At 40.5% G+C, this 24,369-nt stretch overlaps 1 protein-coding gene and 1 long non-coding RNA gene across 2 annotated transcripts in view; one reads left to right on the top strand and one right to left on the bottom strand.

The window, feature by feature from the left end:
• Positions 1 to 24,369, bottom strand: part of SYNPR (synaptoporin) — a 295,957-nt gene that overhangs the window by 205,957 nt on the left and 65,631 nt on the right. The window lies entirely within an intron of this gene.
• LOC139076038 (uncharacterized) lies at positions 482 to 22,438 on the top strand. Its single transcript, XR_011527267.1, has 3 exons — positions 482 to 631; positions 20,478 to 20,545; positions 21,953 to 22,438. It is a non-coding gene; the product is annotated as an uncharacterized lncRNA (long non-coding RNA).

Here is a 24,369-nt window from a genome sequence, read left to right on the forward strand (position 1 = left end):
AAAAACTAAAAAGATTAATGTTTATAAAGTAAAAAAGTTACAGTAAGCTAAGATTAACTTATTATTGAAGAAATGAAAATATTTTTAATAAATTTGGCGTAGTCTAAGTGTGCAGTGTTCATTAAGTCCACTGTAGCGTACGGTAATGTCCTAGCCTTCACATTCACTCATCACTCGCTCACTGACTCACCCAGAGCAGCTTCCAGTCCCGCAAGCTCCATTCATGGTGAGTGCTCTAAACAGGTGTACCATTTTTTATCTTTTATACCATATCTTTACTGTACCTTTTCTATGTTTAGATACATTTAGATACACAAATACTTACTGTTGTGTTGTAATTGCCTATGGTATTTTGTAACCGTATTGTACAGTAACATGCTGTACAGGTTTGTAGCCTGGGAACAATAGGTTAGACCATATAGCCTTGGTGTGTGGTAGGCTATACCATCTAGGTTTCTGTAAGTACACTCTAGGATGTTCGCACAACAACAAAATTGCCTAATGACACATTTCTCAGAATGTATCACCATGTTAAGTGATGCATGACTGCATAAAACAAACATAAGAATACTGAAGGGGAAAAAGAAGGCAGACTGGCTTAGGACCTTGGAACTGAAGAAACAGCCTGGTGGTGAGTTCCCTGTTTTCTTTTTGCCTCCCATATCCCAGACACAGAGATGAAGGAACCAGCAACCTGAAAACACCAAAGGATGCAGGCAAAAAAAGCCCTATTCTCTCTAGACAAAGGACCAGGAAAGGAGCAGTCTCATAGCATGACACCCAAGCCATCTGTTTCTGCTGGCTTCCTCTGCTACTGCTCTAGCAGGGAATGGAGGATGCTGCCTCATAACTGCCATTGGGGAGTAGAAGTCCAGGTTCCCCATGGGGCCGCCACTGACACCTAAGGAGAAGAAGGGATACTTGTTAGTGTTGGCAGGAGTAGGAGTGGGAATCCAGCTTCCCCTTAGGTCTTGGATGATGCCTCCCTGGATTGGAGGAGAAGCGGTGCCTTGATACTGCTCTCTCCACTGACACCATGGAGTAGGATGGGCTCATCACTACCAGGCACTGGTGAAAGTCCCGACTCTACTAAGCTTCTTCTGATACCACTCCGGCAGGAGAGGTACCTCAATACTGCTGGGTGGGGATGGAAATCCAGGCTCCTAGGTGGTCTTCTCTGACTCTGTAGTGGGGGGCGGGACTTTATTACTGGCCAGCAGGCATGAAAGTCCGGGCTTCCTACCCAGCCTTCTCGGTCACGATGGGTGAGGTAGAGGAGGGAGGCAGGTAGTTAAGAGTTTCTTATGACATCCTGGGGAATCTGGAAGTCAAGGCTTCCCACTCAACCTTTGCTGGTGGGGGTGGAGGTAGGGGGCACAGTTGTTTTCAGTGGTGTTTGATTTATACGGAGTAGCTATTGTCAAAAGTTTTCTGTCTTGCTAGATTGAACAGAGCCTCAAGGATTTGTGGGGCTATAGCAAAAGATCTAACATTCATGTCATTGAAGTCTCTGAAGGAGAGGAGAAAGACAATAGAGCTAAAAAAGCCATTGGAAAAAATTATGGCTGAATATTTCCCGAATTTAGCAAGAAACATAAACCTGGGTGATCAGTATATGGTGGTTCATCCTTTTATTCCTCCTTTTGTGCGTGTTTGCAAAGTTCAATAATAAAGAGTTTTGCTTTTTTTTTTTAAAGATTTTATTTTTTTCCTTTTTCTCCCCAAAACACCCAGGATTGGACACTGCCTGCAGCGGAGCACACGAACTTAACCACTCGGCCACGGGGCCAGCCCCAATAATAAAGAGTTTTAAAGAGAGAAAGAATTTGAAAGTGAATACATTTTCCACTGAATGATTTAATGCTATGACTTTGGACAACTTAAAGCCACATAATGAAATATTGTATTAGATAAACTGTAAGCATCCATCCAATTATAATCCTAATATTCTAAATATCTATAATTTATATACAAAAATACATATTGAGTTATTTTTTTGTTGAAAATATTCCACTATATTGTACAAATTGTCTTTACAAAATATTTGATTTTATGCTCTTACAGTAACATAATATAGATCCATGGATCAACTCTAAAGAATCATAAACTTTTTATTCCTTACTTTCTGAACCAATACTAATGAGATTGATTAGTGAAGTTGGTCTGTTTAATATTTTGTGCCCATTTATTCTGCCAATCCGAGTTTCTTATATTCCTCTAATTTCCACTATACTTGTTTTATTAAAGATTCAACTTGGCAGTAACGGAAAAAAAAATCACAAAACATAGAACATTCTGTATAACTCTACAGTGCTCTGCTAAGTATAAAACCATGTAATTAATGTTTTTGTTGAATAACATAGATTCTGATTTTCTGAAGCATTGTGTCTTCGTGAATCAAAGTTTTTTTAAGTATCTAAAATGCATCTCACTCAGTTGACTTCATCCTTGCTGTTTGATTCTTTTAAAAAATTATTTTTGCCCTTTGACTTTATAGTACACTAAAACAAAGACTTTAGCTCAAAAACGTGATTTCATTAAAGGTGGTATGTTGGCACTACCTTACTGAAATTTGCTATTGTCCTGAAGCTATTTTATTGTCCCTTTCCAGGCTGTCAGTTTCACTTAAACCTGATAATTATCCTTATAAAATAAGACTTCTTTGGTTATCTGAAAGTGACTTCTAACATAGGAGCAAGTCGCCTTTTAAACCTAGAATTGTAAACTTCATCTGTTTCAGCATCAGGAGACCAGAGAGTCACAGGCTAAAAACCTAGTACTAAAAGGCCGCGCCCTGTTGAGATAGTTTGATAGAAAACATTTTTCTGGTGCTTTTAAGAAAACTGAATATTCATTTTTCATGTGCTCTTTGTGAAATAAGTGTTTAACTCATTTAACAGAAGTATTTCATAAACGCTATCGCTGTTATACAGCATCAGAATCTATCAATTCTATCAACATATTTTACTCTTGGTTTTTCTTTTAACCTTTTTGTTGACAATTTTAAAAATGAAACCGTAACCTTAACCATGTAGCTAAGTCAGTTGTACTTGGTAAAATGGAATGTTCAAGAAAGAATGACAGGGGCTGGCCCTGTGGCCGAGTGGTTAAGTTCGCGCGCTTCGCTGCAGGTGGCCCAGTGTTTCGTTAGTTCGAATCCTGGGCGCGGACATGGCACTGCTCATCAAACCACGCTGAGGCGGCATCCCACATGCCACAACTAGAAGGACCCACACGAGGAGTATATAACTATGTACTGGGGGGCTTTGGGGAGAAAAAGAAAAAAATAAAATCTTTAAAAAAAAAAAGAAAGAAAGAATGACAGGAGGGAAATTAGTCAATGGCATGAGTTTGTGAAAAATATACTATAATGAGAATACAATACTGACATGACTCCTCATTTAAGCATTTATTATTTGCCAGGAGCTGTTTTATGTGCTAAGAAAATAATAGCGAATAAGACAAGTATGGTCCTCATTTTTGTAAAGCTCCACTAAAAGGCCGCGCCCTGTTGAGATATTTTGATAGAAAACATTTTTCTATCAAAGTGTAAAGCTTTATAGTGGAGGAGAGAGTCGATAAAAAGTAAAGAAATAATTTCAGACAATAAATGGCTGTATGAATGAAACAAAAGGGAAGTGATAGAAAGAGAAGGTGAGGTATGTAGCTACTTTAGATGAGATGATGAAGAAAGGTCACTCTGAGCTAAAGCCTGAATGAGGAGAAAGACCCAATCACGTGAACATCTGGGGGAGAAAGAGGTGGCAGGCAGGGCATTGTTTTCGGCTCAGAGTTCAGCAAATGCAAAGGCACTGGTGTGGGAAGTTTTGCCCCCTGACAGAAACAGAAAGCACCTCAGGGTGGCAGGAGAATAGTGACTAAGGTAGAGAGAGGTCTATAATGAGGTAGAGATGGGAAAATGGTCATATCACGTAGGACTCTGTAGGCCATGATAGTTTGTTTTTATCCTAAGTGTAAGGAGAAGCCATTAGAGGTTTCACAGGGAGTGATGCAAACTGATTAAAACTGTAACAAGATCGTTCTTGCAGCTGTATGGAAAATGGATTGGATTTTAGAGGGGAAAGTCCAGCAAAAGGTTCAAGTCAGAAGACTATTGCAGGAGCCCTCTTGAAAGGTGGTGATGTTTTGGACTAGGGTAGGAGTAGTGAAGATGGAGAGAAGATGGAGATGGATTTGAGATATGTCCAAAAAGTGCTGTTGACAGCACTTGCTGATGAATTTGAAGGGGAGGGATATAAAAGGAGAAAAATCAAGGTTGACCCCTAGACTTTGGGCTTGTTCAGTTGGGTGGTTGGTGGTGCTATTTACTGACAGGAGAAGAATAGTGGAGGAGCAGGATTCAAGGTGGAAATCAAGAGTTCCTTTTTGGATATGTTAACTTCAGGATGCCTTTAGACATCCAAGTGGACATGTCTGGTGGACCACTATGTACTTAAGTCTAGAGTTTAAAAGGTAGAGATAGGAATTTTGGACACACTGGCATCTAGCTAATATTTTTTTAAAGTAGTAATAAATGAAATCATTAAATTGACACTAAATGTTATTTCAGGGAGTCTGTGTAGAATGGAATTTAACTATAAACCTTAACGCCTCAGCAAAAATTGATGGTAGGCTCTTCCATTTTCACAAACTATAGTCCAATATCATATAAGTGTAACTGGAAACTCTGAAGGGCTTGAAGACCTAGGGTCTAAAAGTGCTTTAATCACACAATCAAAATGGGACTGTTTAGGGGCCCGCCTGGTGGCACAGCGGTTAAGTTCGCACGTTCCGCGTCGGCGGCCCCGGGTTCGTCGGTTTGGATCCCGGGTGCGGATATGGTGCTACTTGGCACACCATGCTGTGGTAGGCGTCCCACATATAAAGTAGAGGAAGATGGGCATGGATGTTAGCTCAGGGCCAGTCTTCTTCAGCAAAAAGAGGAGGATTGGCAGCAGATGTTAGCTCAGGGCTAATCTACCTCAAAAAATTTTTTTTAGAAATGGGACTATTTAAATTCTAACTTAACAATGGGGCTTGGAGGATTTCTCTGCACTCTGTTTATACATGGATCTTTTGCTAACTCAACACTCTAAATTTTTGCAAAGTTCTCCCTCATTAGCTCAATCTGATAGTATAGAATATAAAACTCGTCCTTACTTCGCCCAATGGGCCTGAATAATAGCCAAACAGTCTCTAAATTGCCGGAGAGTAGAAGATATACTTATTTTGAAGCCCCCAAAATGCTAAGAGATCCATCCTCAAGTTTTGCCTCTCGCCTAGAAACTTCCAGCTGTGTCCATAAATCATATACAAAAGGCCACACTTCAAATCTTACAGTGTGAAATGGCCACAGTTAAGTTCCAGTATAATTTTTTGGATGACCACAAATTCTGTTTTCAGAACTCTACAGAAGAGAGATTACGAAGTTCTATTAAAAGAAAGTATCCAATAGATTCCTTATTGGCACACTAGACAGTTTGTCAATATGTTTTTTAAAAACTCACCCAAAGGACGATCAAAGGATTAAAGAAATTCCAGATAGAGGCAGAGTCAATCCTTTCAGAACACTATCAAGGGCCTGGTTTTCTAAATGAAATCTTGCCAAGTATTTTAAAATATCATGGTTCTCATCTTGGGCTAGATTTGAGGAAAATTTCTTCCATAGGGCAAAGAACTCAGAGGATAAAGGGGGATTAACACATCTACTTCCTGTGGACATCTACAAATGTATCACTCATTTACAGTCTCTTCCATCTATTTAGCCACGTGATTATTTAAATTTCAAAAATCAGAAAACATGTGAATAATCCACATTCATAAGACAGAGCCACACAAATTGCTTTTTAATTTTATTCTCTGCTTTAGATAGCAAGATTCAAATGAGCTAACTTGAAGGGGATTATCCACGACCCTCTTTACAAAATGGTCACAGGACAAGAAAAGGACTTGAGAAGCTCTGAGTTTCTGAGATGCCACAGGTGAGGAAGGAAAGTCTTCTTAGTGTTTGCCAGCCCAAATCAAGCTCAGAATTCCACACAGTGATAAAGAAACAAGAAGGGAATCTAAAAATACTTTAAAACAATAAGTAAAATATAGTATTAGATGATTGATGAATATCCCAAGTACAATCAAATTTAAAAAATGACATGGAAGACCCTGAGAGTAACACCCTTTCTCTCCTTCACCTTCACACCAGTAGGTAGTGGTTTGTTAAATAACTACAACAAGGCAGCACCGTGGAAAAAGAGATTAGACCTTAGGGAGCTTGAACACGAAGTTCCAAATTTCAAAGGATTGGATTGGTTTAGAAAGTGGAAAAAAATAGTGAAATGTTGTAAGAAAAGTAAAAGATCAGGAAATCTCCATAGGTTAGGTTATTTTGCAATAAGCACTTCATTATTTTAATTTCTCAACTGACTTTATATTGTCTATGCATATCCATGTATTCTTTATGGTTTATTCCCCCGATACAGGCTATCCCTCTTTCCACACTTACCCCACCTTGCAGACTGCCTTAGTCAGCTTTGGCTGTTGTAACAAAATACCACAGACCGGGGAGTTCAAACACCAGAAATTTATTTTCTCACAGTTCTGGAGGTTGGAAGTCCAAGATCAAGACGTTGGCAGGTTTGGGTTCTCCTTCAGCCTCTCTCCTTGGCTTGCAATTGACCGTCCTCTTGCTGCTTCTTCACACGGTCACCTTCTGTGCACATGCATCCTTGGTGTCTCTTTCTCTTCTTATAAGGACACCACTCATACTGGATTTGGTACTCATCCTAACAATTCATCTTAATTTAATCACCTCTTTAAAGACCTTACTTCCAAATATGGTTACATTCTGGGTTACTGGGGGTTAAGACATCAACATGTGAATTTGGGGGGGGTGGGTCACAATTCAGGCTATAACACAGACCATAAACATGGATGATTTGTTTTTTCTAATCTTGAAAATAACAGCCTCTTCATATAAGACTTCCTTCTCAACTCTAAGAAACCCCCTGGCTCGAGTCTAGTTTGAACATTTATCAACAAGTGGTCTTCATTTTCTCACCACAATCACTGCATCAAGTCTTTGCAAGTTGAGTTGAAGCAACACCATATAAATAAAACATCCCTTCCCAAAGCTATCAATAAACTCCTTTGGCCAAATTCAAGGATCATTTCTCCATTCTACTTCCCCTGCTTCAGCAGGCAGCACTGCACACTGTTACTGCCACCTTCTTTAATAAATGCCTTGCTTCCTTGGGGATCATGACTTTACACTCCAAAGGGCTCCATCCTGTTACCCCATCTTGGTACCCCCTTCTGTTTTAGTTCCTGTCTCTGAGGTCCAGGCTCACTCTTCTGGTCTGCTCTGTTCTCACTTTCCTTAAGAAAACTCTGCCCTTTTAACTGATTCAACCATCACCTCCTACACAGGTGGCCCTGAAGTGACATCTCCAGACCTGAACTGCCTCAGAACTTGAGTCTTACATTCAACTCTAGGCTCTTCATCTGCAGTTTTTTTGCATCAAATTCAGCATATGCAAAATCACATTCCTCTTTCCCTTAAACTGGCTCCTTTCCCTGCACTGTCTTTGCCTCAGTGCAGGACACTCAGGCTCGGAGCCTGGCATTACCTCTGCTCATCCATTAAAATGTTATACCAGTCTTTACAGAGCCCCTGCTAGGAGGCACACCCTGTGCTAAGCAATGCAGACACCAGGCGGATGAAACAGACGCAGTCCTTAGCCTTGCAACTGCTCTTGGTCCAGATGAACTCTCTCGCTCATGCCCTGTAGCCTGTCACTAATTTCCAGAAATCCTTCCTTCTAACCATCACTCAGGCCCATCTCTTCTTTTTCACAATTCCTTGCTGTCAAAACCAACATCTTGTTTCTTATTACATCAATTTTATCACACTTGGATTGACGTGATGCCTCCAAACTGATCCTATGCCTCTAGTCTCCACCTTACTCAATCTTCACCACTCAGCCTCTCCAGAATATCTCTACAATGCTAGCCTTTAACTACCAGTGTTGTCCTTGTCACTCCCTGCAGAAATTTTTCCGTGAGTATACTGGCCCTCTGAAAAATAAAATCCAAACTCCAGAGCTGGGAAGGCTGGAAGAGAAGTATGGATTTGAATTCCTGCTTTGCCACTGCAATACCTGGTGTCCCCAAACAAGTTATTTATCCTCCCTGGGCCTGTTTCTCAAGTGAAATATTAGGATTAAATTGCGAACTAGCTAATAGGGTTGTTATGAAGGACATTGGTACACAGTTACTGCTGCTGCTGCCACCACCTGGTCTACGAGCTAATGCTTACAAAGCACTTCATATGCGAGGCACTGTGACTATTGCTTACTTTTCAGTAGCTCATTTAATCCTCACTCTGTATACTAGCTGTGTGACGTTGGGGCAAGATTCGTTACCACTCTGTGGCTTGGGTGTTTTTTATTTTCAAAATGGGGTGTTGTAAGGAGTGAATGTGATAATATATGCAAATTGCAGTGCTGGCACAGAGTAAGCTCTCGCTAATGGTCCTATGGCTCTTCCTCTGCATCACTCATTGTAACTCCTGGACAGACACTGTAAAACTAAGTGTGTTACAAGTGCATCATCTCCTATTTCCTAACCTAGATAGATGAGCTGCCAGCAAGAATGAACTGTGTCTTATATTTACCCTGTTTTCCTAATAGAAGCAAACAGTATATAGAAAACACAGTAAACCCTTGCTCAGTGAATGACAATGAATGAATTACCAGTAACACTATTATCTACAAAGATGCATGCTCTTTCCTTGATAACGTCACCTAGAAAGTTTCTGAGAGTAGCCTTTCTTCTTTGGTTTATATAATACGTGGCCTTTTTTCTTTCATAGCATAGTGCAGTTACCCTCTTCTGGCCTTATAATTGTAGTGATAAAGATGGTCTAAATTTATCTAAGACCATAAGTATTCCTCTTCTCATCCCACCCCCAGATAAAATTAGCATTTTAGCAGAAAAAGAAACCAATAGGGAAAAAAATCCACTCAATTTTATCCCAAGAAAGTCTTTAAAAGATTTAAATTCTACTTGAATTCAATACATAATCAGAGATTATATATGGGTTAATGAGAGCCAGAAGTAAAGCTAATTAGGATTCTGCCTCTTTTGCAGAAAATAAAACGGATTCAGAATAATTCTGCCTTCCACATCTTTTATTGATATAATTACTAAATGCAAATATTTATGAGTTATACAGACAACATTCAATGCCATTTAAAACAGCAAAGAGCTATGCCTGCAACAAAGGAAATCAGGGAATAAAAACATCAAAAGCTTCCCACAGATCATTTGCTCACCACATTTATGTGAGAAACAATCAGAATATGAGGCGTCTCCCTATTAATAAACTCATCACACTGAAGTGGAATGTTTGCATTGCTTCCCAACAAGAGAAAATGTAATAAAAGAATGTTTGTGTCTAACCAATTATACATATAATTTTATATATATCCAATTATTTATATGTATCTAATTTTATATATATGTGTGTATGTATATATCCTTTGAATAAATACGGGCCTTTTTTGTCCTAGATAACAGTTTTTTCTCAAATTAATAAAAAAAGCATTGAATATGTTTCTTTCCTCTTTCAGCATCTTTTTGAGGAAATACAGCCTGATGATATTTTTGACAGCAATTTGTAATGCTGGCATTCTTTTCAGTAATTCTTAAGCTTTATTTCCCCAAATCAACAAAATTTAAAATTAAATTTTCCATATGAACCTGTATCTGGACACCTAAAGTGTGAAAGAGATAACAGCAGAGCTGCTCCGGTTGAAGCTTCCTTTAGGGTGGGAGAGCTGAGCTTCACCTCCTCCCTCCCCCACACAAGCTCCTCCCACTCCCAATAACGAGGACTCACTGTGGAACCATGGGATCCTTGGAACCCTGTTTGATGTCTCTGGACTAGATGGTTGTAGATCATTCTAAGTTCTAAATTCTATTTTTCTATGACATTCTGGTTATTGAACATAACCTTCAAAGATATGGTGGCATCAGCCCCATGGCTTAGTGGTTAAGTTCGGTGTGCTCTGCTTTGGCAGCCCAGGTTCACAGGTTTGCATCCCAGGCATGGACCTACACCACTTGTCAGCCATGCTGCCACAGTGACCCACATATAAAATAGAGGCAGATTGGTACAGATGTTAGCTCAGGGCAAATCTTCCTCAAAGCAAAAACACAGGAAGATTGGCAACAGATGTTAGCTCAGGGCAAATCTTCCTCAGCAGAAAGAAAGAAAGAAAGAAAGAAAGAAAGAAAAAGAAATGGTGTCATTTGCTAGAATCTGCAAGGTGAATTATAAATTATACAGTCTGACTATCACCCCTTTGCCAATATCCTGTGCTTCAGCTCACATTAGCTGTGTTGGAAGCCACAGCCCTCTGCTGGCACATATATACTTTGCAATCAGCTAACTTCTAAATATTTTCTGTAAGTACTGATCTTAAGCTATCAGTCCTCCTTCATGTACTTGTGCAGATGATTTTAAGACCCTCCAAAGTAAGCCTTTTCATTTATCTCTATTTTTTAAAATGTCATTTCATTAAACTTTGCCCTTGTTTCAATGTTTTCAGGTCACTTGAGATCATAATTCAGCCACCTAACATATTCATTTTCCTCCTTTTAACTTCTTTAAAGTAGGGTATCTTAGGTTCCATCTCAGGCCTACTGAATCATAATCTCCAAGAGAAGATCCAAGCAGCTCTATTTTTCCCATGAGCCCCAGGTGATCTGCATGTTTAGGAACCACTCCTGAGGCGTTAGTACAAGTCATGTGCAGCAGTGAATGCATCAGCACCAAGGACAGAGACCATCTGACTGGTTTATTTTAGTTCACAATTTATGCTTGATAGTTCATCCAATTAAGAATTCACTGACTCTATCCTCTTCTAAATTACTTTTATCCAAGCTGACAATAGGAATTTCTTGAGTGACTTTCCCAAATACCATACTTACATCTAGATATATCTGTTCAAAATGTTTTTCTGATCTAACCCGATTTTTTTAAAAGAGGCAGTGAAGTTGATACTTCTAGTGTGGCTTCTTCCTCCTCTAAGTGCTCATAAGCCATCTATTAATCTGTCCTAGAATTTGGTACTAGATTGACCTTAAGCTCCTGAATCTATAAGTTGTATTATCTACTTATCTGCCCCCTCCTCCCTTTTTTTAAAAAAAAATCACCAATATCCAAGCAAGCCAAGAAGCTCTCTTAATATCTTGCACAAAGTGCAATTCACCCAGAACAGGACAAATGACTAGTCTAGATTTCCGCCACTTCACCTTTATGTAGCTTCAATATCCTTAGCAGTGGTGTGTTTTACATTTCTAGACTAATGGTCACTCTCTTTGACAGAGAAAGTGGAAAAAAGAACAGGAGCTGAGTGTGGGAAAGCTTTTGCAGATGGTGACTCTGATATTATTATTAGTATTATTTGATAATATTTTCTTATCCTTCTGATTCAGGGAACCTGCTTCTTCAGGGATAATAGAAGCAATAGTAGTAATAGATAGTGGTGATCAATTTCCTTTTAATACTTAATGTTCCTCATTATCATGCAAAGTTATCATAATTGGTGCAGGGGGCGAGTCCATATAGGAAGTTGTAAAAAAGAGTCTGGGCAGAAGGAAATACTACTATGTGAGCCTTAAAGCACTTTCACTGTTACCTGCTAGTCTGAGCATTCCATAAAAGCAAAGACTGTCTCATTCAGGAACGTATTCGGAGTATCTAGACAGTAGCTGGCAGTCAGTGGAGTTCAAATAATACCTAAATGAATAAGTAAGAAAATGATTACATGAATGCAGAGCAGCTCATCTTGTTTAATCCGTACCATAGCCCGAGGAATTAGCTATCATTCTCTACCTTACAGGTGAGGAAAATGAAGCTCAGAAAGGTTAAGTGACTTGCCTAAGATCACAGAGTAAGTATAAGAACAACCCAAGCCCACGTATTTCAACTGCCAGCTCATGAGTACACTTCATCTGTCTCTAAACTAAAGTATCAAGAGAACTGAGTCTGTTTCACTGTTTGGTCACCTACCAGCTGTAGACCTTAGGAAAGTCTCAGAAATTTCCAGAGCCCCAGCATTCTCATTCAAAAGAGAGAAATAAATGCTGCTGGCCCTGCCTCCTGTAAAATGTTGTTTTAACACTAGAGAAGATAATGTGTAGTTAAACATGAGGAATCATTATTATCATATTGTGATTCTCTCTCAAATATTCCCTAGAATAAAGTGGTTAAATATCTAAATGTCAAAGGGCTGATATTTCCTTCTGTAATATAGATGTTGTGCAAAGGAAGGTTTTTAAAATTGCAGCACCAGATAACAATAAGACAATTAATAACTATGAGGAATGATGCTGGCTTCATTAAGCGGGCACAAGAACACTACCCTGGATGGATAAAAACCAAAAGTTGTATTTGCTACCATGCAGATTGAATATGAATTATTGCATATGAATATTATAGAAATTCTTGTATCATACTTATTACTATCCAGTTTCCATATTCAGGGGACTGTTTGGATAATTCTGTTGGTGTTGACAGTTGCTTTCCTCAGAAACCTTTCACATAATCACTGGCTCTCCACAAAATTTCGTCTCACTACTTGTCTAGTGAGAGCTGAAGGCATAGAGCAATTTTAGAATCAAGCGACTGAAAGGAACAGATTTCAGAAAGTAGGATCATTACATTAGAGGCTGAGAAATCTCTGCTCATTATTTGGATCTGAGCATGAATGTCACCTCCTCATAGAAGCCTTCTTTGTACTCCACCTCTTTAACAAAGCTAAGTTAGCTGCCCCCCTCAGAATCTAGTACTTTCTACCTATACCATTCATCACAATTATGATTATAGAGCTATTTTGTGTGATTATTCAGTGTAGGTTCCACCAGATTACAAGGTCCTTAAAAGTAAATGCAAGTCTATCTGTTCACTTATACTTTCCAGGCTTGGCAGTAGTCTTGGCAACTTGGTTAGCTCCTAATTTTCTTTTTTCTTTTTAATAAACCCCTCCATGAAGCTAGAACAGAGAAATAGCTGCATTATTTATCTCGAGAAAGCTGCTTCCTGATATGGTGCCTGTCACTCAGTGGTTGCTCAGCTAATATGAGCAAAAGAGAATTATAGTTCCCTGTTGGCTCAGGATAGGTTCAGTTATACTGCAGTAATGAACAACTGCCAAATCTGATTGGTTTTAAAACAACAAAGGTTTATTTCTCCCCACGTTTTATGCTGATTACGTGTTGGGGGGCTCTGCTTCCCACACTCACTCAGGGACACAGTTTGATTGTGGCTTCTGAAATACCTCTGGTCATGGCACCAGGGGCAAGGCAGCAGGGGGAAGGTGCATCAGCCCACATAAGCTTCTGTCTGAAAGGTATGCATCACCCTCACTCACACTTTATTGGCCATACTAGCCAACTACACCCAAATTCAAAGGGATAGGCAAAGAATTCCTCCTATATTCAATATTAAAGAACTACATATAAGTAAACATAAATAATATCTCATCTACCCCCAAAACAATTGTCGAACATATTTTGATAATATTAGCTATTTTTCTTAAGTTGCCCCATAAGGCCACCAATTTCTTATTTTACAAAACAATATGTTTGTATACAATATTTTTGTCCGATCATATATGTACATATGTAGGAAGACATAGCTAAAGCTTCAAGTTATTAGCACCCCATAATAACCATAATTACAACCAAAGCTACCATCCACATGTACCGTGTGGCTTGGTTTACATACAGTATCTCAGGTGACCCTTAGAATAACCATATGAGGTGGTACCATGAACCGAACACCTGCTGCCTTGGTCTGGTATGCTCTCTGCCTTCTACTGGCAAGGCCACTCCAATTTACCTTCAGGAAACCACAAGCCCTTCATTACACACAGCCTTGCAGATGTGACTGTAACAGAAGTTTGTCTTCCCCTGATCTAGGGAGGGGCATACAACTCAGAATAGGTCACTGAGACTCCTGGAGATTTGAAAACCTCCAAGAGATGGAATGGAAAAACGGTTGGAGCTGTATACTACGGTAATGGCACTCTAACATATTCATTAATTTATTTCAATATGTATCGATTGGCCATTATGTGCCAGGAAGCCTCCTGGTATTTCAGCAGTGTACCAAATACATGTATCTCCTGCCATCATGGGCTTTACATTCTAGTGAGTAAATAGGCAATAAACACAAATACACTCATATATCATGCATGATCTTGGACAGCAATAAGTGCTATGAACAAAAATGTAATGTGATAGGATACAGATAGTATACAGAAAGCACAGTGGAAGTAGGGGGCTATTTTATATAGACTAGTCAGTAATGCTTCGTAAGCGACTGGCTCTGCACTTGAATGGAGTGAGGAAGAACATCAGGAGAATGGAGTTCTAGGCCAAGGGGAGATAACAAGCACCCAGACCCCAAGACAGAGATGAACGTAGTCTGTTCAAGGAATATCAAGAAGGCTAATGTGCTATGCAGTGGGAGAATGCTACACAGTGAGTCTGGAGACGTAGCCAGCGTCTGGATAACGTTGAGTCTTGTAGGTCAAAATCAAGACAATGGGTTTTATTTTTAATGTAATGTAAAGTTAGAAGAGTTCAAGGGGGATTGAGATGTCTTGATTTTGTTTGTAAAACAATTAATCTGACTACTGTGTATAGAACAGACGTGAGATAGAGGCAAGAAGTGAAGTTAGAAGAGAAAAGAGGTCAGTGCAATGGTCCAGTTAAGACAAGAGGGCTTCTCGGTCTGTGGGTGACATGTGGGAGGTGAGAAGTGGTCAGAATCAGGATATAGGCTGGAGGCACAACTGAAAGAATTTGCTGATGACTGGATGTGAGGTGTGAGTAAAAGATGGCAAAGACGGCTACAAGATTTTTGGCTACAGTAACTGAGTGAAAGGGGGTACATTTACAAAAATAGGAACTGGCAGGATTTGGAAGGATAATTAAGTTTTATTTTGTAAATATTAATCTTGAGATGTCTATGCTACTTCCAGTTGGAGATGTCTCCTGGTGGTTGGATATACGAATCTGGATTTCAGGAGCGGGGAGGGGCTGGGATGTACATTTGAGAATCTGATGAGACTGGCTATTAATTCCTAACTCATAAATCCCCCAGGGTGACTTGATTCTGATTCTTTCTGAATCCGCTTCTTTATATTTTCACTAAATCTACAAGTTACCTCATAATCTCCAAATAAATTCTACATTTTGTGTCCCAAAGTAAGTTTCTATTGCTTGTGTAACTTACTATACATGTTATTATTATTGTTATCCCCATTCTACAAATATGGAGACAGAAGTTCAGAAAGGTTAAGAAACTTGACTGAAATCACAGAGATAATAAGGGGCAGAGCTGGGACTTGAAGCCAGGGGTGTTCGTAAGATACCGCCTCTCTAAAGTCAGAACATTGTGCAGCAGCTGCCTGCATGGTCTCCTTAGCAAGAAGTCTTCAAAGGCCTGGGGCCCTGGGGGCTGTTCAAAGTGACTTCACAGTGGTAAGGAGAGGTCGGAGAGGCACAGCTTCAAAAAGCAAAGGGCATCTCTCTGAGAGAGCCAGCAGTCGCCAACCTGAAATTTCAAGAGGCATCTCGGAGCTACGGGGAGTTTGCTTTTGCTTCTTCAGTAGCACACTGTGATCTGACACTGAGTCTCTGTTGCAGTGTGCAAACAACCCAACTCTGGCTTGAGTTCTCCCAGCAGTAGAGCGGTTGGGTTGACAAGGAGAGGGAAAGTTATTATTCTATGGCCAGGTGTAGAAATTTCACGCACATTGAAATTCTCAGAGGCTGAGGGTACACCCTCTAGTTTGGAGAATCTGATAAGATTTATCTACATGAAATAAAAAATAAGGTCCTGTGGATTCTTTATTTAAGGCCAGGCTCTCATTAGGTTATTACCTAGAAGGAGAGAGGTGCTTCTCTTGCTCACTCAAGTGCTCCCAGAGCCCAACACAGTGCCTGGTACTCAAGAGAAGTTTAATGTGTATATTTTGAATAAAAACATGAAAAATATTTGAATTTATTAATAAAAAATAGAAGGATTTAAAAGTACTTAGTATTATAAAAAGTTAATGGAGGAACATTAAATGGTATTATATGAATTTTATTTTAGACTCTTGGGGAAGGAGAGGTAGATAGTAACAGTAAAGTGCCTATGATCAACAATTCCATGTCAAACTGCCTGGGTTACCGTTCTGGCTTGGAGAGAAACTAGTTATGCCAGGATCCACGTTACAAATGGAGATTCCAGAGAGGTTGGTAAGAAGCCATCTAAAGCGAGATCGGGGGCTGGCCTAGTAGCATAGTGGTTAAGTTCACATGCTGCACTTTGGTGGCCTGGGGTTCATGGGTTCAGATCCCAGGTGTGGACCTACACATCACTCATCAAGTCATACTGTGCCAGCATCCCACATAAAATAGAGGAGGATTGGCACAGATGTTAGCTCAGCAACAATCTTCCTCAAGCAAAAAGAAGAAAATAGGGAACAGATGTTAGCTCAGGGCCATTCTTCCTCACCAAAAAAAATGAAAGGAAGAAAGGAAGAAAAAAAGAAAGAAAGAAAGAGAGAGAAAGAGAGAAAGGGAGAGAGAAAGACAGAGGGATCTTTAGGTCTCAGGTAGGAAAGCACCTCCCCATGGGACCAGGGAAGAGAGATGGTGTAAGAGTCCCAGGGCAGGGATAGAGCAGAGGGCTCAACCAGGCACAACCAGGAACAGAGCTAGACACAGGGTCTGGACTCTGCCAAAGCCAGAAATGCCAACTCTAATTCTAGAGACATGAGAAAATAGGGCATGGATATTTGGCATTTGGGCCAAGTCACAAAGACTTGTAATAATGATAGTTACTATTGTAGAGCATTTTTTATGTCAAAAGCACTGTTTCAAATACTTTTTTCACATGTTAAATCATTTCAATGTTACAACAACTCTATGGGGGTATAGATAGTAGTATTACTCCCATTTTTCAGATGGGGAATCTGAGGCAGAGAGCAGGTAAATATCCTGCCAACATTCACACAGCTAAGAGAAAGAGGCAAAATTGGAACACAGATTTTTGGGTTCTAGAGCCAGCCCACTTAACCTCTACATTATAACACTTGAATTCTGCTTTGCTCACATTAACTGATTTTGTTGCTTTCTTTTATTTGCCTTAATTTATTAGGAAAATCCTTCTTTTTCCATTTCTAAAGCTGTTCATGGGTTTGCATCAGGATAAATATATTTCATATTCAAAAAGCATTAGTTGAGTACCTAATACGTGCCAGGAAATAGACACAGGGACTAGAAAGGTGAGTGAGACCGTTTGGCTCTCACAGTCTCATGAGCAGAGCAGCAATAATGACAAGGACAAATGCAATGAGTCCTTTGGGAACAGAGTGAACCAAGAAGGGCACTGACCCAGTCTTGGGGATTCAGCGAAGACACCACTGCCTATTGATCTTGAACCAATTGTTTAACGTGTCTGTCTCAGCTTTATTCCATCTGCAATAGAGATAATGACAATAAAACCCTAATAATGTTATTCTAAGCATTAAATGAGACAATGTTTGTAAAGCATTTAGCATAGTGTCTAACACAAAGTGTTTAATAAATGTCATGTTATCATGGTATTCCTTGAACAACGCTGCAAAGAACACCATAGAAGTTAGCCAAAGAGACCGGGATGGTTAACACACAATTGATGGCTTGAGATTCCTGTGTCACCTGGTTAAACAAGTTCTAACCAAGTTTCCTCACCAGGTCCTGTGCTAGCTGCTAGCAATACAATGAACACAACAGTCATTACTGAGTTCACGGGATTTACAGACTTCCACAAAAGGCAGATATTGAACAAAAAAGTTATAACTGTGTAAAGTGTTACAGAGGAGAAGGATGAGGCATCATAGGACTAACATCACCGAGGAGATGAGCTCGAGCTGAGACCATGGATGAGCAGGAGAGAGTTTGGGGTCCCAAGGCTGGGTGGTGGGCAGAGATCACAGGCAGAAGAGGAAAGTCACACCTGTACCAAAGACCTTAAACCAGAGATGGGAGTTTTCCAGCTACTCAGAATCATCAATTACCAACATAGGGTCACAGCTTTGGCAGTGCTGTTAGGATGGGTGGACAGCCCTAAGAGAATGCATGCAAGGAGGAGCTGACCTCCGGGGAGGTCAGGGAAGCCCTTCCTGAAGAAGTGGTCTTCCAGTTTAGACATGGTGGCTGAGTTGAAGTTAACTAGGTAGAGAGCTGGGGAAGAGGGATGGACAGGTCCAGGCATGGGAAAGAACATCTGCAAAGGTCTCGTGCCAGGGAAGGGAAGTGAGCAAGGGCTGAGGAGGCCAGAGCACTGCGAGGTGAGTGAGAATGGGAGGAGATGGAGGATGAAAAGGGAAGCAGGGGTGGACCATCAGGGTCTTGGAGGATATGTTGAGGACCTTAAGATTTCTGAAAATAGTTGTAGTTTATTCTGGATTTTATGTAGGTGAGTAGTGTGTTCAAAATTGTATTTTCCAAGAATCACCCTGGCTGATGAGTGTAGAATGGATTGGGAAGTGGGGCCAGCGAGGATGTGGGATAATCAGTGCGGAAGCCATTACCAATGGCAGTTATCCTAGTTCTAGAAATCTGAACTGTCTGGGAGGTAGAGGCCTACAGCATGCAGCAGGCAATGGTCTTGCTCTGGCAGGCTTTGAAGTCAGGCAAAACTTAGGTGAGATCTTAGGATCTACTGTCCTGTGATTTTGGGTAAGTTACTCTGCACTTGAGAGCTTCTCCTTCCCTACCTGCAAAAGGCAAAGTCATACCCACTCCCTAGCTTTGCTGTTAAGGTCAAACTAGATAACGGATATGAAAGCACTCAACAAATATTGATAGTGGTTATTATAAACATGCATGTCAATAACTTATAAAGCAGGCTCCATTCTGTTTCAAGATGCTAATGATCATTCCTGCAATATTTTATAGACAGAGAAGACACTTGTAAAAGAATAATGGTAAAAGCAATTATTGAAAGTATTTATTATGTGCCAGGCATCTTTCCAGGCACTTAACATACATTAATATGTGCACGTCTCATAATAACCCGAGGTGTGTCATGAGTTATCTGGCTCTATTCTTTACTCCTCCCTGTTGCCACGTGACTTTGCAGTTCCTCTCACTGACGGGCAGGGTATATTTCTCTGCCCTTTGATTTTGGGTTTGGCCATGTGACTTGCTTTGGTCAGCAAGACAAGGCAGAAATAATGGCGTGCCAATTCCAAGCCTAGGTCTTAATAGGCCACAGGTGCTTCCACTTGCCCTTCTTATGCCTTTGCCATCACCATGAGAAGAGCATCATCTGCTAGTCTGCCGGTCCAAGGTGGATGAGGGACACGTGGAGCAAACCCTAACCTGCAGTGTGGAACAGAACCAGCCTAGCCAAGGTCAGCTTGATCTACCAACCTCCGACTGACTCTTACTTATGCAAGCAGTAGCAAATGATCATTGTTTTAAACCTCTGAGTTTTAGGGTAGATTGCTATGTAGCATTTTTGTGGCAACTACTAACTGATGAACTCTCTAAGATGATTATCATTATTAGCGCTCATTTTACAGATGAGGAAACTGAAGCATAGACAGGTTCAGCAACTTGCCTAAGTTCTTGCAGCTAATAAGCGTCAGAGCTGAGATTAGAACCCAGGCAGTCTGATTTTAGAATCTGTGTTCTTATCTTTCATACATACAGCCTCATAAGAAAGCCAAATCCTTCAAACTTAAAGTGTTAGTGGGTCTTTCTAAATGTAACACAAAGTATAAAGAGCAAATAAACGAAAAATGAGGATCTGCAGGATTATGTTTTTGTGTGTTAAAATTCACACGAAAAATTAGATATCTTCACGCTGAAAAATGCCTGTTCATGGATCCTATCGCATCACCACCCCTGGCATTAAGCATCCTGCCTCAATCACCTAGCAGGAGGTGTTAACAGCTCAGAGTGATATCAAACTTGTTTTATAAGTAGAAAGGATGGTTTGCTTAAAGTGGAGCCTAGATGAGGAGGACTGGAGTCATCAGTGAGTCAGGGAGGAGTGTGACTGCAGAGGGCCTGAATCATCCAACTGATCTGCCCACATCGTGACCCAACTACTGGCAAATTCCCAAATCTCCACTCCAGAGCTGCACGGGCAAAGACTTTATAATCCATCATGAATGTCAAATAAGCCCAGAATGTGCAGCTTAAGATACAGGAGGTTCAAGGCCAAAGCCAGAGGTTCCATTTTAGCAGGTAGCCCATGGCATTCCTAATTCTAGGCGGCCTCACTAAGTTTCCCTCACTGTCAAGGAGGATGAATAAGGATGATCCATCTCATTTCCAGGAAGACAGCTCAACTCCTGTGAGTTGACAGCAACTTCTTACTCCTCTGAATTCCCATGACATTCTATTTCTGCCTTTCTTATCAGATTATACATTTCCTGAAGATGGAGCCTAGTTTGTGGATTTCTATTTCACCCACAGCACCTTGTATACGGTAGGTGCCTAACGAATGTTTGCTTAATAAACAAATGAATGTGGAGATTGGAAGGTATGGTTTAAAAAGGCACAATGAATCAGGTCCCTCTTGTTCATCACTGTACCACAGTGCCTAGCACACTGCCCCATACTTGGTAGACACCTAATAACTATGTGGAAACGAACGAGTAAATAGTCTACACCAGGAGGCAGAGAACCTGGGTTGGAGTTGATCTCTAGACTGTCGTGCCTTGAAAAGATTCCCAATGTTTCTGCAAATCTAGATGCCTGGAGCATCTTTGGGTCTTGTTAATCAACTTTCCCTTTGTTCCATCAACTCTCCAGCTGCCTTTCCATAAATTTTCTGTTTACTTCAGTTTGCTGGAGTTGAATTCTGTTGCTTGCAACCATGAAACCCTAACTGATAAATCAGTATTTTCTCAAAATGTGGTCCATGGACTACTTGTATCTCTGAACCACAGAACTTGAAGATGTGGATCCATAGGCCTCACCTTAGACCTCTCAATCCAAATTTCCAGCAGAATCTGCCAATTTGACAAACTCCTCAGGAGATTGTTTTCGACGCTTTGAGAACAACTGGACAGGATGATTTCCAAGGTCCCTCCCCACATTAAAATTCTACAGTTTTTTGAGACAAAACAGCAGCTCTTTACCAAAGCCTACGAGTCTTAATGATGGCTTCTCGTCACCTCTTTCAGCATATTTCATTCCACTTTCCTCTCAGCTCACCCCACTCCAGCTTCAGTGACATTCTTTCTGTCATTTCCACCCCAGGACCTTCATACTTGCTGTCCCCTCAGTCTGGAATTCCCTCCCTCAAGTCTTCACACGTCTGGCTCTTTCCTTTCTTCCAAGTCAGCTCCAACGCCACCTCCTCAGAGGGCACGTTTCACATTACCTGTCCCACATGGCCTGTCAACACTCATACTATCATAGCATCTTAGCAGTCAGCACTATCTGAGTTGGTCACCATTCATTTGGTTCCTTGTTTTTACCTCTCCTCTCCTTAGAAAGTAAATTCCATGACCACAGGGATGAGCTTTCTCTTGTCTCTGCAGTCTCCCCAGCGCCTAGAACTTTACTTATCACTGCAAGTTCTTAGTAAATACGGTTGAATAAATGGAATCCATGAATATTAGATCATCTTTGAACACTATCCTACATATAATATTACTCTAAAAATAGGCTTGGATTAATAAAGTCAACTGATCCTTTTACCTTTAGAAATTGATCATCTCAGATAACATTCCTCACTGTATCTCCCGCTGCACCCCAAATTTGATCTCTGTTGCCTGAAAGCTTAAAAAAAAAGCCACTGTTTCTACTTTAAATTCTCTCAGCTGAGGAAAACTTGGCCTAAATTTCCTTAAAGCAACAAATAACCAAGAATTCTTGTTTCTTCCAGCATTAGAAGAAAGCCGGCTGCCATGATCCGCCCCGACAAAGCACTCACGCTTGATTTGAAAAGCACATGCGCCCTCTACTGGAAGTATGCAATATTGCAGCTTGAACTCAAACTGTCAAACGCATTAGGCACGGAGCGTCTTGTTAGCCCTGAAACCAGATGAAGGAAGCAGATGAAAAGAGCAAGACTCGCAACAAATAAATGAGCAGTACTTATGGTGCTTATCTGTTCTCAGGGTTAAATTCACCAAGACCAATTGGGCGGATCATTCAGAATTCTGGCCTCTGAGACACTGAACACATTTCTTCCCGTAAGACCAACAAAGATCAGGGATAACTGGTCACTTAAGGACAATCTGAAAAAGAAATAGGATAAGTAGAGGCAGAAATACGCAAGAAGGAAACAAAGTATCTCAGAAGGGGCACACAGTCAAGAGAATGAGGATATGACCTCAGGTAACCCCAGTAGGGGTCAAATTCCTCACTGGTAAGACAAGGAGGGATTAAGAAGTGACTACAGAGCAGCTGGCTCCTTCACGAGAGGAGAAGCAATGACTCCAGGCACTGGGGCAGATTCAGACACGGCTTGGCCCAAACATTGCTGGTTAAACTATCGGTGAGGAGGGGCAAAGTTTCTCCAATTTGCCACAGCCCGTCTGTCTGTCTCTTAAGCACACACAGTCATACTCCTGATTGTGATGTCAGTACCAAGTGCAAGTGTCATTTCCATTTAGCACACTGATGATTTTCTATCAGTCAGCCTGCTTCCTGCATTCACGTCACTTTCTGGCCCCTGCAGGCATTTGATTTCATCCTTTTGGGGTGATCTGCATAATGGTACAACATCTCTCTCCTCTTCACTCCAACACACACACACACACACACACACACACGGCTTTATCAATATGGATATTCTTTCTCCCTCCATCATGACATACTCTGAAATCCTAATTTACTGAAAAATACGAACAAGACAGGGCTCCCGTATTCCCTGTCTCCCATCCCCAGCACAGAGCTTGTAGTGGATCCAGCAAGTGTGAGAAGCAAGGATGACACAGGTGCTTGTTGTGGGGAAAAATATCCCTCTCCACTCAGAAGTTAATAATTGTGAGTGTGAGTGTGTGTGTGTAGGAGGGGATTAACTTACATATTTCCCTTTCCCCTTAATATTTGGAAATACAAAGTATAATTGTAAATGTGGAAAGTGTCTTCTTATAATTAAGATCCCTTTCCTAAAATGCTGTAGAGGAGATACTAAAACTTAAAGTCATGATATGATTAGCTTTTCTTATCAGTTTCAGTATGAAGTGACAGCAAAAGACCTGCATTTGAGAAATATAAGGCCAACGTACTAAGAACGGCTTATATTTAAGCTTTGATTTGCTTAAATATAATTGGGCAAACTCGATGGATTATTCTAATTTTACCTTTATGAGAAAGACAAGAAAAGGCAGCAAAATGAAACTAAAAGACAAATATCAAAATGAAGTCAAAACACCATTTGGTACCCAAGACAGGTACACCTGAATCTTCTATGCTTCTGCCACCTCCTGCTCAAAATGAGGCAGAAGGTCCTTTAGTTCCCAAGCCAACAGAAAAAGAGCAGATTCAGCAATAGCGTGCTTACAAAAGAAAACGGATGGGTGTGGAATCCAGGCAGAGGACAAACAGGCTTCATAAACTACCTCTAATGGTCCAGAAAGTCACCCGCCTCCTGCGGAAATTCACACTGGAAATGCTGGAATTTGTCCACAGCAGCCAGATGAAAACGTTTCTCAACCACGTTTGCCTTTCATTTATCGCCAAATCATGCCCTTAATCCACTACCTACTAGTCGAATAAGAAAAGAGGAATCATCAGTTAAAAAGATAGTTCTTTAAAGAAATGGATTAGTTAGGGCCATTTAGAAACTTCATAAATAATTAACATAAACTAAAGGAAGTTGAGCACCTATGTCCCCAATTTTGTGTTATTTACATTATCTCAATTATTCTCAATAATTCTGTGAGGTAAGTACCAGTATTATTCTTTTTCTACAGACTAGGAAACTTCTGGATGATTTCAGCATAGTATATGTCTGAACAAAAGAGTGTTTCCCTCCACAAAATCATTCCTAAAGTAAAAAGGAATAGCCCAATATTCATATCATTACCAAGACTCTCAAATGATAGGGTACTCCATCACCAAGGGCCACTTGGGGAAGACACAACATTTCTGAAGTGACCTCAATCAATCCTACTTTGGTATGCTTATTAAGGTAAGCCGATAGAACTGGTCAAAAGAGAGGCAAGGGAATTTAGTACATATTTCATTATACTTTCTATTAATATGGCCTCTCACATGCAAGAAACAATATCATCATAAATAATCTCTTAAAATCATTTTCAGGGGCCGGCCCAGTGGCGCAGTGGTTAAGTT

Source organism: Equus przewalskii, chromosome 15 (assembly GCF_037783145.1).
Source record: "Equus przewalskii isolate Varuska chromosome 15, EquPr2, whole genome shotgun sequence".
In the NCBI taxonomy this organism is placed as follows: Eukaryota; Metazoa; Chordata; class Mammalia; order Perissodactyla; family Equidae; genus Equus; species Equus przewalskii.